The following is a 15261-nucleotide window of genomic DNA, read 5'->3' on the forward strand; positions in this document are numbered from 1 at the left end:
ATAGAAATGTACTGTACTCCTATATATAAATATGACCTATTTTTCTCTTCTGCAGAAAAGATATGTTTGTGAACATATGGGCTGGTTTCCTACTAAAAGAAGGGTAATGTGAATAAATACCATTTACAAAAACAGTGTTGATGTTTTAATTCTGATTTTTATTAAGTTGTTATAGTGCACAGACATTATCCAAGTCATAAAATTAGGCATTTAAAATGTTATTTAACTTTCACTGGAGATGAAAATTATAAACAGTGAAATAGATTACATATATATGCATGTTTTCTCTTCTTCAGAAGTACAGGTTTAGAAATGGCACATTGGTTGCATCATTAATTCATCCTGTTTGCTTTTTGTTTCCTACTCTGTCCTGGCGTTTCTTGCTCCTGTTATAAGTAATTCCAAGTCTTTGATACTGAACAAATAAGAGTATCAAGTGACTATTAAATACTCATCTCAGTGTAGCCATGTGTGATGTACCACAACATTTAACTTGAATGGATTAATCCAATTACTTACTCAGCAGCCTAGTTCTTTCCATAAAACCACGGTCTACAGTGGTTTCCAGACAACCACATACATGACTCACAAAGCCAAATAATTTAGCAGTATATCATGTTTGGGAGTGGATAAACCTGCATTACCCACAACCCTAGCCTGATATATTGGTATTGTGAAATGCATTTTTTTTAAAACATGAAGTATTACAACTCACCCCTGATATAGTATTGTGCCAAATGCAGTATTTAAAAGAAATGTCTTAGTTATGTGTTTTAAATGTTTCATATCATGTCATTATATGTTTGGCCTTTGTTTTAGAATTGCTTTCTTGAAAGACCATTTCCAGCAGAGGTATCTTATGTACTCATGAGCTTGTCATCCACTGACAAGCAACTGTGGCTAATACATTTATCTATAGGTACAGTATTTGAATTGTTAATAAATTATTAATTGTTAAACCCTGTCTTACAAGTGATTGTTTTGTTTTGTTAGTAGTGAAGAGCAGGCTATCCTTGTTAAATGTACTAGCAGCTGTTTCTTGCCAGTGGATAACAGCACATGTGACATAGGACAACACTGCTGAAAATAAACTTTCAACAAAGAAATTCTAAAACAGAGTCCAGACATATAATAACATAATTTGAAAAATTTAAGCTCTGTCTTATAAGTGATTGTTTTACTGTTGTTTTGTTGGTTAGTAGAGGAGAGAAGGCTATTTTTGTTTGTTGAAATATTTATAAATTTAGCAACTAAGAGTAAAAACATAAAAGTCATATGCCATTTAGATCTGTTGGTCTGGAGAATTACATTGTCAAATGTATATGCTTTACATATATACCACTTAGAAGTCATGGGTGCTACTTTTAAGAATTTTTTCATTCCTACATCAATTAGGAAAGGTGTCTACCGAAGCTAGTATGACCCTTCTTTTAAGTGTCCAGAAACCACTTTACATTTCAGTTGAGATAGCGCAATTCAGCACAGAGCGAATATACAGGTAAAGAATAGATAGGTACATTTTTCCACTGCTAGATTACTGCAAATTGGATGGAATATATTATATCATTAAAATCATAAGTGAATGGCAGCCATCACATGTAATGGTACTACTGTTTCTGCAATTCAAGCAATGCTAAAAATGACAACAATTAAAGAGTGGCAACAACTTATTTTAATACATCTCAACACCGTCATCTCAGTTTTAGACCAGATTCATGCCCAGCCTAAATAATAAGAGGAATATGTACACATTTTTCTATTGGGTCGACTGCATAAACCATGGGTTAAAAAAGATTGAACTCTTCAAGTGTCATATGCCCAAAGATTAGACTGCTGTGGATCAGATCTCCTCTATATATAATCACTGCAGGTGAGTTGTGTGGGCAGTGTCACCCTTTTCGGTGTAATTTCCCCATTCTTCTAGTTGGTGCAACTGTGGAGTTGGTATGTATAAGGTTAGGCATGGGGGGCTTGTCCCCCTGTAAAAAAAAAACACTTTAAAAATATTTTTAGGGTATTCTTTTCAGGGATCGGGGATTCCAATCCTCTGCACATTGGAATTTGTCCACTCATAGTGAAGCTTTTCCACTAAAAAAATACATTTATCTGCAATAAGCACTCCTCTTAAATACATGACATGGACTTGTAATGATGTTATAGTGCTAAATCAATATCATGAAAAGGTACATCGACATAAAACTGCCTTACCAAACTACTTTTAAACTACTGTTTTGGGAAAATAGATCGGCCATTGCCTAGTTTTTTCACATATGTTAAAAACTCAAGCTGCTTATTATAAAGTGCTTAAATGTCTTATTTATAGACTGTACGTTGAGCAGCAAAGAGTGGAAACTAACTGAGATAGGCATTCTAACTGTCCTTCTAAAATCTGTAAACCTCCATTTTAGTAATCCCAAACTTACATACATAGATATATCGCCTGTTAGCTGCCTTATTTTCCTGTTTAAAGGCTATAAAGCAGAAATGTACAACTGTGAAATTTAATGCACTACTTATGTTGGCCAAGCACTACTTAATGCAGCAGAACATCTACCCAGTTCAACCATCAAACAATTCTAATTATTTTTATATCTTTCTCGCTCTCTCCCAATGTACTGAGCACATAGGATAGCTGATAATTTCTGCTGCAAAAGTTAACATAATCACACTACCAAAGGAACTTCTACAACTGAATTTCACCTCCAGTGGCAAGAATACAAAGGAAACAATATCTTCAGTTAAAATCTATGTAAGCCAGTTTCCAAGAATCAAACTAAACTTAATTGTTTTCCCTCACTTCTGCAGCAGTGTGTTCTATACTGTACTGTAGTACTGAATCTGCTGGAGGGAGATGCCACCGCAACCCACACCCACAGGCCTTTTACTGGTGAAGGTGAACCTAAATTAACACTCTAGCATATTTTACTCTAACAGTGTAAAAATTTCCTAGAAAGGCAGTGAAAGCCTGTAACAATAAAATTAAATGGGACTCAGGTCAAGTATCTAGATTTCAAAGACCTTGTCTTTGTATCCATAAACATTCTACCTCATTGACTGTTTTTGGTTGTAAACTATCTGTGGGAAGAGTCACTACATTCCATTGAAGTACCTGATTGGCCCTTCTGTCATCTCAGTTGTTTCTCCAGCTACTATACCATAATTTCAAGCTAAAGTCACTGCAATACTGTCTGTTGCAGTTAAGTTAGGTGTATGTTAACAGCAACCGAGCAGTGTGTTACTGTTACTGTCTTTAAAATTATCAGGATTTGTCTTACCTCCTGTCTTGCTGCAGTTTTACAGATTGTTTACCAGATACTTACTCCACCTTGATCTGACCCACTCCTTTCTGCCCTCTCTGCACTCAGGCTTCAATACTACCCTCTGGTTATAATGTTATTAAGCTCAACAGAACACATAAAAAAGCAGGTGGAATAGCTATACTCTTCCCATATATGCTCACAGTAACTTCCTATAAAAGCACAATCCGAAACTTTGAAAAAACAGAAATCCTAATCTCATCCTAATCTCACTCTGTAAATTTAACAGAGCCAAGAACATATGGATTGCTGTGCTGTATATTCCCCCAAGGCAGAACATTCCAATACTTGAAAACATACTATCCTGGACACAATCTGGATGGCACAGTGGTGCAGTGGTAGCATTGTTGCCTCACAGCAAGAGTTTCCCTAGTTTAATTCTTGGCTGGGATTGCTTCTGTGTGGAGTCTGCATGTCATCCCTGCATTTGTGTGGGTTTCCTCTGGGTGCTCCAGTTTCCTCCCATAGTACGAAGACATGCATCTGGAGCATTTCCCCCCAGGCCTCTGCTGAAAATTGGCTTTGTTCCAAGTCAGATTTTCCCAGTAAATAAATACAATCATAAATGATGTTATCTTCATGGGTGATGTAAACATTGAATGGCAGCCCTTATCCACAAATTCAGCAATCAACAGCATGAGACTCTTTGGATTCACTCAACTTATTAATACACCGACAAGAGAAGGCAAAAATAAGTCCTAGCTATCTGTTATGGATTGTATTCTGGGTACCAAACCATCTAATTTAACTCCTCAGGTACCTCCCCTGATACACTAAATGACACCTGCCAGCTTATATCCACAGGAGTATTACACAGCTAACAAAGCAACATAAACTAAAATCTCTCCAAATTCTCCAAGGAGTCTTTCACTGAAGCTCTGAAAGCAAACAGCATATCCGTCCTAAAAAGACTCTCCTTAAATGACGCAGTTGAATACTTCAATGCAGCATTTCTAAATATTCTTAACATCTTAGACTCACAGCAAAACAATTAAATGCAGCCATACCCTGTCGCTCACCAACCAATGCAAACTCCTTATGAAAGACAGAAACAAAAATAAAGAATAAAAATGACAAAAATTGACAACTATTCAGAGGAAACCAAGTCAAGAAACAAGTTAATAGAGATAAAAAAATCTTATTATACTCAGCTACAAGATAGCCTATAAAAACAACCCTAAAAAATTCTGGTCCTTCATGTCCTCTCTCATCAGTCCACATACCAACAAGGATCCCAGCCCATACCCGGGCATTCCCCCTCTTCAAACAGCTACCTATTTCAATACATACTTCATAGAATGCATTGCCAGCTTAACTTCAAACTCACCTAAACACTCCTTCCACACAACCAACTTCCCCTACCTTAGGCCCTAGCATATTTCCTTCACAAAACTCACCTAACTGCATCCTCTCCAATACACAATTAGACAACTTCACCCACTTAACCTTTCAACCAATTTCTATAACTCTCATAAAAAAACTTTTTATGTAAAGAAAAACCTTGTTCCTCCTCTGATGATAACCTTCCACCAGAATCCCTAAATCTAGCTGCAGATGCAATATAATACCCAATCAGCATTCATATTAATAGATCAGTAACAGAATGTCCCTAACTTGTGAAAAATGTCACATATTACCCACCTTACATAAAGGAGTTAATTCCATTGATATTACACATTTCTGTCCCATAGCCATCCTGTCTCTCCTCTTTAAAATCCTTGAAAGATGTATACATCAACAGTTTTTACATTATCTCTTACAAAATAAGTTAATCATCAGTACACAACATGGATTTCACCCTGACCACAGCACCTGTACTGCACTACTATCATTTACAGACACTGTCAATAAAGCTCAGAACTCTAATACACCTGTAGCTGCAGTATTTCTTGGTCTATCAAAAGCATTTGACACAGTGTCTCACAGTAAACTTTTCAATCAAATTTCCACCCTGGGTCAGGCATCTCCAACTATTCAATGGTTCTCTAACTACCTTGCCAGCAGGGAAGAAGCTGTAAAGTGGCAAGGACCCTTCTCTGCATTCCTTCCCACTTCCACAGGAGTCACACAAGGATCCATCCTCGGCCCTCTACTATTCAATATTTTTATCAATAAGCTACATTCATCTTCTTGTGAAGGCACCCGTTATTCAATATGCAGATGACTCTACCATCATCTGCTCTTCAAACATCTTAACGCACCTCCAAGAAGTTACTCAACAAGCTGTGATCTCCATTGAAACCTGGCTTACAACAGCACAACTCCTACTCAGCCCCCCAAAAAACAAACTCCTCCTCTTTACCCAAAAACTCACACTCCTAACAGAGCATCTTTCAAAATCTTTTTGACAAATGGCATTGAAATTGAATTAGTCCACTTACCAAACTATTATGAATCATAATAGATGATAATCTTAAATTTGACCTCCACATCCACAGAAATATCAAGAAAACCTATCAAAAACTAGGTATGTTATATAGAAACAAACATTTTCTGAGCACACCCATAAAAATTACTACATTCCTCCTACCTTCCCTACTCTATGAAGCACCATTTCTAACCAATTTACAATCCTCCATAAAAGAAAACTTGAAAGTTCCTATAACAGAATTGCCAAGTTTGCTACTAATTCACTCTCCTTTACCCATCACTGTAAATAACTGCGTACCCTTAGCTGGCTGGAACTCCCCCTCCACCACACCTACATTCAACTTCTAACAATACATAAAATTATACACAAGCCTTTAACCTGCCCAGCTCTAACCCCTTTACTCAACATACATTTTCCCAAAAGAAGTCTTAGATCAGAAGACAAGCAACCTCTCACCATAAATATACTAAATAAATCCCTGGACAAACCCTATACTCATACTTAGTAGCAAAACATAGAACTTCTTACGTCTAACCATCAGAACTATTTCTAACCTACCCACCTTTAAATGCTCCCTAAAGAATACCTTACAAAATCTTGGACCTACTCCTGTATCAGTCCTCACTGAACTTAATCACTATACTTTACTCACCCCTTTAACTTACATCATACATCACAACCTTCTGCAGTCTCTTACTCCACTCATTCTGTTTCCCCACTACCTTACCTTATTTACTTCATCTCTGCAGACCTTTCCTTTTCCTGAACCTTTTTCCTCCTTACTCCCCTAAGCTACCCAAAGACCCCCTACCGTGCACTCTTCTTATAATCTCCTTCTCTCCATCCTTCCTCTTTCTATAATCATAATATGAACACCACTCTCATACTAAGACATCACTCAATTTCACCTCAATACCTTTGCTCATGTAATCTCTAATATCTCTTTAAATATCTTATTAGAATTGTCTCAGGTCTCATTTACCACATAGTAATCTATGTAACAAATAATATGATTACTGAGTTTTTCGTCCCATATTTTTTCCCACTCATGTTATTGTTTTTCATTGCACTCTAATATGAAACATATGTTCTATGTTTTTATTTCATTGCAACATTTTTTCACTCATGTTTTGTAGTGTACCATGATACTTTGTGATTTAAAATATTTGTACTTGATGTTTTGCAATGTAACATGATACTTCGTGATTTAAAATATATGTACATGATTTTTTAAATATTGCGATTGTGGAGCCTTTCTCCTCAGGCCTCTAATGAAAACGGGCACTGTCTGGCCCATTTGGACTTTCCCAGTAAACAAATGTCAAATAAATAAATACATTTTAAAGTATATTTGTGAAATGTGTGAATGCTGATTTTTTTTCAAACAGCTATTGACTTAGACGTAATTTTAGGTGTAATGTTTCTTTATTTTAGTGTTAGTTGGAGAAGGGGAGTTGTGTTTTGCATTTAAAGTTATGAGTTATTATTAGCTTTGTTCATGAAGCAAAGCACAGAAAATGGTAACAATTCTTATTCATGTATTTATGTATTTAAGTATTTCTTAGTTTATTTATTGCCTTACTTGCTTCATACGTCTCAACTCTTAGAGCAAGAAATCTGGACAAAGCCATGAATAAAAGTGGTACAAAGGCCCAAAAATAGAGACAATTTTTAAATATTGCTCTTTCAAACGTAGAAAGTTGATAGAATAACAGCTTTTGCATTAGCATGAATTTTATGAAGTGTATGACATCTGAAACGCAAATGTCTGCATACCTCTCAACCTGGAAACATCAAAAATTTGGACAAAGGCTCATGAAAAATAGGTACAAATCCATATGCTGATTAACATAAAATTTGAATACATATTTATGTAACCCCACCCACTCTAATGGAATTGTGGGATACCAACTTTCAAACATAAACTGAAGAACAGACAACCAAAATATGGCCCCAGAGCCCAGACCCTGTAGTAAATGGTAACCATTTTTTTTTTAATGTGTAGCAATGATGTTCACTGGGAAGGGAGAAGAAGAACCTTAGGATTTTGTTTTTGGTGACTTGTAGTATGTGGGTTTTGTGGTAAAACTAGGGCATTTAATGGTAGGCAATATTCTAATATTAGCTAAAGAATATTATAGTTTGCTAGTATCTCCAAAAGCCATTCTCCATGGCCTACTGATCAGTGGCATAGCTAGAGTTTCTGCCCCCAGGGTTGTCTTTGAGTTTGCCACCTTTCCCCCCTCACAAAATCGTGGTTGAATGAGCCCTCCCCATACACAGCCCTACCCCCTGTAGCCATTCTAATGTCCCATTACTTGACTATTTCACCCCATTTACCATAAACACTGTAATGTGCATACTGCTTTACTTCTACAATGATTATTTGGATTTCATTTAAAACTTTTAACATTTTATAGCACAAACACTAATAGACATCTGCTAAACAAAGCAATATAATCTTCATGATGAAAACAGACTGAACATTAAAACTTTTCTGCCCTTGAAACTCACATTCATTGAAAGAGCACTGAAACCCACATTCAAAGAAAATGCATCTGGCCAGTGGCGGATAAAGATTACCTTTGGGCTGTTTTCAAATCATAGGTCCCTTGCACATGAAACATACATGTGTTCTTTGATACACCTTCCTGATTGTATTAAATTATATTCCATGTATAATACAGCACACTTGTTAGAGCGCATTAAATTTATTGTTTTGAACATTTATCCAGCAAGCAATGAAACAAAATGCATGAACCAATAATGACAAAACTGCCCATTTCAGAACATTTCCATCATAAATGTCAACTCAGACTTTTACAGTCCACCAGTATCAGTAAATATGCACAATCTCTGCAGTAGTAAAAGTCATCTAAATAATTCCACATTAAAGAGATCTGTAACTAATGAAGAGGTTTCTGTTAGCAAACAACTTTATATTTCATTGTTTCATCTACAAATAAAGTGCCTGTTGCCCTTGAGGAATAAATTGCCTATGTTACATTAAAATAAAAAATGATGTTAGTAATATTGCAATAGGGAGTGGATGGCAAACTGATAACGGGTTCATAGTTACTAGATATCTTCACCAAAGAGGACATTTGTTGGACTGTAGCATCCACCCCCTTTAAAAGTACAACACAGGACAGTAATCCATCTACATACTGCAGGAGTAGAACCCACAGCGTTCTATATCAAGAGCAAGTATTCTATCTGTTGTGCTACAAGCACAAACAGACTTTATATAAGGAGCACTAAACTTCTCTCCCCCTGAAGAACTATGCAGCACAAGAACTCTGAAAAAAGTCAAAATTTATGGGAGGGAGGGCCAAAGGCCCAAAACCATGGGCACATTTTAAACATTGCTTGAATAATCTTAGAAAGTTGCTAGAGTAAAATGTTTTGTGTTACCATGCATTAGCTGAAGGATAGGAAGACTGAAACTTAGATGGCTATCATTATTTAATGAATTCAGTTCTCACTGGTTTATCAAAAACCACAAATGTTAAGAGGAACAGATGAAAAGTACCAGGAACTCCTTGAATCTTAAGTGGTGATTTGGGTAGAGGATCTTGGCTCTTGCTACCTGTACCTAAGGCACAGGGTTTTAGACTTACTGTAACCTCCAGTTATACAAACCTGGGGCATTTCAAACACACACACACACACACACACACACACACACACACACACACACACACACACACACACACACACACACACACACACACACACACACACACCTAAAACTGTCTGTGTTAAGCTAGCAGAGATGATTAAGACTCTTTGCTATTAATGAGCTGCTTCCTGTAATCCAAGGCTTAGAGTTTGATTCTGTCCACCTCCATTTATGTACTGTGTGACTCTGAGCAAGGCAGTTAACCAGACAATGATATTCGGTCTTCACTGAAAAGGGACTGGGATGGCTGTCCAGTAGGATTACCTAATCAATAAATAAGTACAAATGAAAATATTGCTATTTTACTTAACTGACCCTGCTATTAGAAATCTGATTTCTATTTGAGACTTAAAATATATTTACTTGCTATTCATCTGCTTTCAAAAGATAATAATTTAACATGGAATCTTACTTATACTTCATATTTTGAAGCAGCATTACAGAATTTGTGGTTAGTGCTGTTGCATAGAAGGATAAATTCCTGACTATGGCCCAGGTAACCCTGGTTCAATTAGCAAAAAGAAGAGGCAGATAGAACTGGTGATGGACGGGAGCATTGTGATATGCTAAAGTATGACACATAGATGCATAAATTACTCAAAAAAGAATTACAGATTTTTGTTATTCTTACAGACGTTTTCTTACAACACTTTATTAATTAAACAACAAAGCGAGTGATACACTTTATGTTGGTATATTTCAACTTCTAAGAATATAGTATTTGCTGGTTAACTGAAAGAACCATCATTTTTCCAAATGTACACCTTTTTTAGTAGAGAACTGTGAACTTTCATAAACTTGTGGTAATTTCTCTTCCTGACCAGTATGCACTTGTTATCTGGTAACTTGCCAGCAAGCAGACATTAAAGCAAAACAGCCTTACGAGCAATCTGTGCAATACAGACATTAAAGCAAAACAGCCTCACGAGCGATCTGTGCAATACAGACATTAAAGTAAAACAGCCTTAGGAATGATCTGTGCAATACAGACATTAAAGCAAAACAGCCTTAGGAATGATCTGTGCAATACAGACATTAAAGCAAAACAGCCTTTCGAGCGATCTGTGCAATACAGACATTAAAACAAAACAGCCTTACGAGCGATCTGTGCAATACAGACATTAAAACAAAACAGCCTTACGAGCGATCTGTGCAATACAGACATTAAAACAAAACAGCCTTAGGAATGATCTGTGGAATACAGACATTAAAACAAAACAGCCTTAGGAGTGATCTGTGCAATATAGACATTAAAACAAAACAGCCTTACGAGCGATCTGTGCAATACAGACATTAAAACAAAACAGCCTTAGGAATGATCTGTGGAATACAGACATTAAAACAAAACAGCCTTAGGAGTGATCTGTGCAATACAGACATTAAAACAAAACAGCCTTACGAGCGATCTGTGCAATACAGACATTAAAACAAAACAGCCTTAGGAATGATCTGTGGAATACAGACATTAAAACAAAACAGCCTTAGGAGTGATCTGTGGAATACAGACATTAAAGCAAAACAGCCTTACGAGCGATAAAAGCAAACGTGAAACAGCTGCTAAAGCTACACTGTGCAATAGAGCATGCAAGTGACTAAACTTGTCACAAGGCGGGATTCTTAAATTAAAAAAAACAGCCTTACGAAACTTAAAACAACCTTATCAGCGATAAATACAGCAGCACATCCCAGGCAGGAATTAAATTAAACATAACATATGGACAATGCCGCCATAGTAGTAAATCAAACAGCACATCAGCCATGGCCCCCATAGTAGCACTTGTCAGCAGGAAGGAATTACAATTAAAGCAAAACAGCTACCATAGTAGTAAAGCAAGTATCTGTGTTAAGCTACCTTGAGCAATACAGCATGAAGCAGGTAAATCAACTTAGAGGAATTATATTAAGAAAAACATACTTGCGAGCAACTAAACTTGTCACCAGGTAGGAATTAAATTAAAGCAAAACGGCCTTATGAGCAATAAATGCAAACTTGAAACAGCCGCCAACTGCCAATGTAAAATACAGCAGCACATATAGGAATTAAATTAAGCAAATCATAACATACCAGACTTGCGAGCGGGCAATAAATGCAATTGCAAACATGTCAAATGCCACCATAGTAAATCAAACAGCACAGCACATTACTAATGCAAAATACAGCAGCGCTACACAGGAATTAAATTAAGCAAAACATATGGACTTACAAGCGAGCAAGCAATAAATGCAAACTTGTCAAATACAGCACCAGGCAGCAATACAGCACATATCGGAACTAGTTGCTAATGAAAATACAGCAGCACATACCGGTACCAGGTAGGAATTAAATTAAGCAAAACAGCCACCATAGTCTTTTCTTTTGCCTTAAGGTCTGGCTGTCCCTTGTGAAGCTGACGCTGATGTCATCACTCCCTGCAGGTGATGACTTAAAAAAAATTTTAAAAAGCCAGGAAATTTGGAAATTAAAGGGGCCACGCGGGAATTCGTGGCACCCCAATTGCCCCCAAAAATGGCATTTACCAAGGAATTCAGTAAAGTTGAGAGGTATGAATGTCTGTCATTATTTTCTAACTTCAGTGTTTAATACTTTGTTATTAATTTGAGAGAAAACCACAATTTTATGAAAAATAGACCAAAAATATGAGACAAAAATCTGGACATTCTATGAAAATCTGTACAGTTGAGAGGTATGACTTGCTTATTGATTTATTTATTTATTTTTTTGTTATGCTAGCTATAGCGATTTGTTTTTAATGTGCTTATTCATCTTCTTTCTTTGGATAATTCTGGATTAGTAGTTGGAAAACAATATGTGTCCAATTCCAAAAGACTTGCTTGTGACCACTTGCACTTGCACTGAAAGCAGGTCTTTTGGAAAATTGCCCCTACTGTAAACCTGTTTATAGACAGGCTTTCCATTGAAGTTAATTCCTCTCAGAATCAGGGCAGACTTACACTAACAGCAATGATTTTGGAATCTGTGACATCCATTTTGCATTCTTGCTTATGAATATTAAATAGTCCTTATTGTATAGTTTACCTTAAAAGGTGAATGTATACTTGCTCAGCTAAAGATATCACAAATATTGGGTGACATTCACAAAACCAACATGTCTAAGAATAAGGCTGTTATTATGCTAAACATAGTAGTGCTCACATAAAACATCATTCAGCAAAATGGTCAAAGCATACAATTGTGCAGTGCAAGCAAATGTCTTAAAGTGACATGCTAATGAGACAGGTACTGCATAATTTGAAAACATTTATCAACAGTCACCAGCTGTCTAAAAAGATATTAACTGATGTACAGCCTCCTTAACAATTCATTGTACTATAGAAAAAACATGTAAAATACAAAACTGTTTGGAGATGAATTTATAATGCTAATGCTATAAGCATGCCAGCAATAGATACGTCTGAAAAGATTAAAAACTTGCATGTCTATGGTCAGCCAAACAAAATGAGCAATAAATCCATATGGATCAGGAGCCTGCAGTCAGGTTACCGCATACAATGAGACATAAGGTGACATTTGTAACATATGGAGTGCTCTCATGGCACCACAAGATGCTGCTAAACTGATTATCCCATTTCAGCCTAATGTTCACAACTCTGTGATTCAAAGTCTGTCACCTTTCAAGGGCCAAATGTACATATGGTAGGAATATCTCAGTCTTCAGCATTCAGTATATTCAATATCTTCTTGAATGTCATTGAGGTACTATATTATATTCACAGACATTGAAGTTCAGTAAGTTACCACCATCAAGAGAGGCCTTTTGCAGAATTGGTGGTAGGCTTTTGCTGATTTTGGCCATAGAATGCATACATATGCACATGCAGGCACCTACAAGTCCACACAGTGATACATCAAGAGCAAGGAGTAGTACTACATCAACTACCAGTTTGTGGTCAGTGTTGTTGAGCTTATCACAAGGGTCAGTATCTGCTAGCCTGGTTGTACATATAGGTTCATTGGTGTTTATTAGGATAATGACCACAAGGTCCCTTTTAAGCCTAGCTATGCATCTCAAATCTCTGACAAGTTCTGGTACCTTCGGTCAGTGTAAGCAGAGGCTTGGAAGATGAAACATTTACAAGCAGGGGCCTGGTAGATTAACCATTTACAGGTTATCTGTGTCCATATTAGAGACATAGGTGCCAAGCTATGGATGAATTTTCTGTTTCCCATCCAATTGTCCAAGTTACACTTAATTTGGGTTAGGGAGAAGCTCTGCTTCATAAGGATGGGGATCCTGTTCCAGAGACAGCGTAGTCTCTGGGATACATACCTTTCTCTCCACTAGGTCCTATTTATATCACAGGTAAGACTTAAGTCTTTAGAATGGGTAATTCTAGTGCTGTTTGTTTTGTGGATATGCAGGAAGTCCACCAGAGTAGGGTCTGACAATGCTCTCTTTGCCAGACATAGATCTCCCCTCAATAGCCTGTAGGAGATAGATTACAGAGATAGGACCTTGAGGTGGTATGCACAGGACATTTTACTTACACCCTGTATTCTATTAGTGAGAAACCTCTGTAGACATTCCAGTTGTTGGATATGCCTGGTTAGGTACATACTAAAGGGGGCATATACTCAATGACAGGTCTGATAAATGCCAAATACAGTGGAATAATGACTTCCTTGGACCTAGGTGCCATACCTTTGTTTCTAAGTTGTGCAACACAGAATTAATAATTTTCTCACTACTGTAGACAGGTGATGGTCAAAGGCCAGAATACTGTCTGTGTGCGTCCCTAAGTCCCTGACATCCCTGACTACTGGGTTAACTCTAAGGGGTTTGTTGTCAATATGATAGTTACCAGGGATGCATGACTTCCCAAAGGATACTATTATGCATTTCTTGGCATTTAGTTTTAGTCCATAGCTCCGACACTAATTGTTTTTCTGTGTCAGCCCTTTCTGGAGAACATTTGTGTCTCTGTTGGATTCAATGACAGCCCCTAATTTGCAATCATCTGCAAATTTAGTCAGCCAGAGACCATTGACAATGGCCTTGACTTCAGAGAAGTAAATGCCAAAAAGGAGCTGTCCAAGGACTGATCCCTGAGAGACTCCACTTGCGACTGGCTTCTTTGTAGAAGTGGACTCTCCAGTTCTAATTTCTGGACCCATGATGCATCAAGCAAATCAGTAATATCTACCATAGAGTCCCAAATGACCATATGAAATGCATGTTTGTGTGCGCCATAAGTAGGGAGGGGAATAGGGGGCAGCTGGCCCAAGTGCAAAGCAAGCTCTAAGTAGACACAATCAAAAGGTGCTGATGGTACAGGAGATCAGTACCAGCATTGCTTTATGAAGCTGTAATGATATCACTACTCTGAGTACTCAGTGTATGATAGTAAGTGGATAAAGCTGATTTTTATAGTTGTATCTAACAGCTGGATGCAGTTGCTACAAAAGAGCTTTTTTCTCTTCAATATTGAGTGATGATGTGTAATAGTTTGAAGAAATGCACATGGCATGAAGTGTCCCAGCTATGGGTGAAATTAATCTGATAGCTGTGTATCATAATCATTGAGTGAAATAAATCATAGGAGCTAGAAAACACTGGAAGCAAATTTTATTAGAACAGTTTCTGACAAGTTTATGCTTATTTTATTAAACAGGAGATAATGGATACTGCCCTGAAGCAGTAATTATCATTTATCATTATTTCACTGGATAGTGGATTGATTCATCATTCCAATAACAACTTAGTGAGCAAGCTGTGTTTATAAAGTACCATGCTACTCACAGCTTTCATATCAAGTAAGTTTTTAATATGGATTGGTGTTCCTAGCACAGCATACATATTTTGTCTCTCATGTAGGTACTGCACTCAGAGCTGTTTTTAGGAAAAGATAATACAGTGATAAGTCGAGAAATG

Source organism: Protopterus annectens, chromosome 1.part2 (assembly GCF_019279795.1).
Source record: "Protopterus annectens isolate FY-2018-M chromosome 1.part2, PAN1.0, whole genome shotgun sequence".
Taxonomy (NCBI): Eukaryota; Metazoa; Chordata; order Ceratodontiformes; family Protopteridae; genus Protopterus; species Protopterus annectens.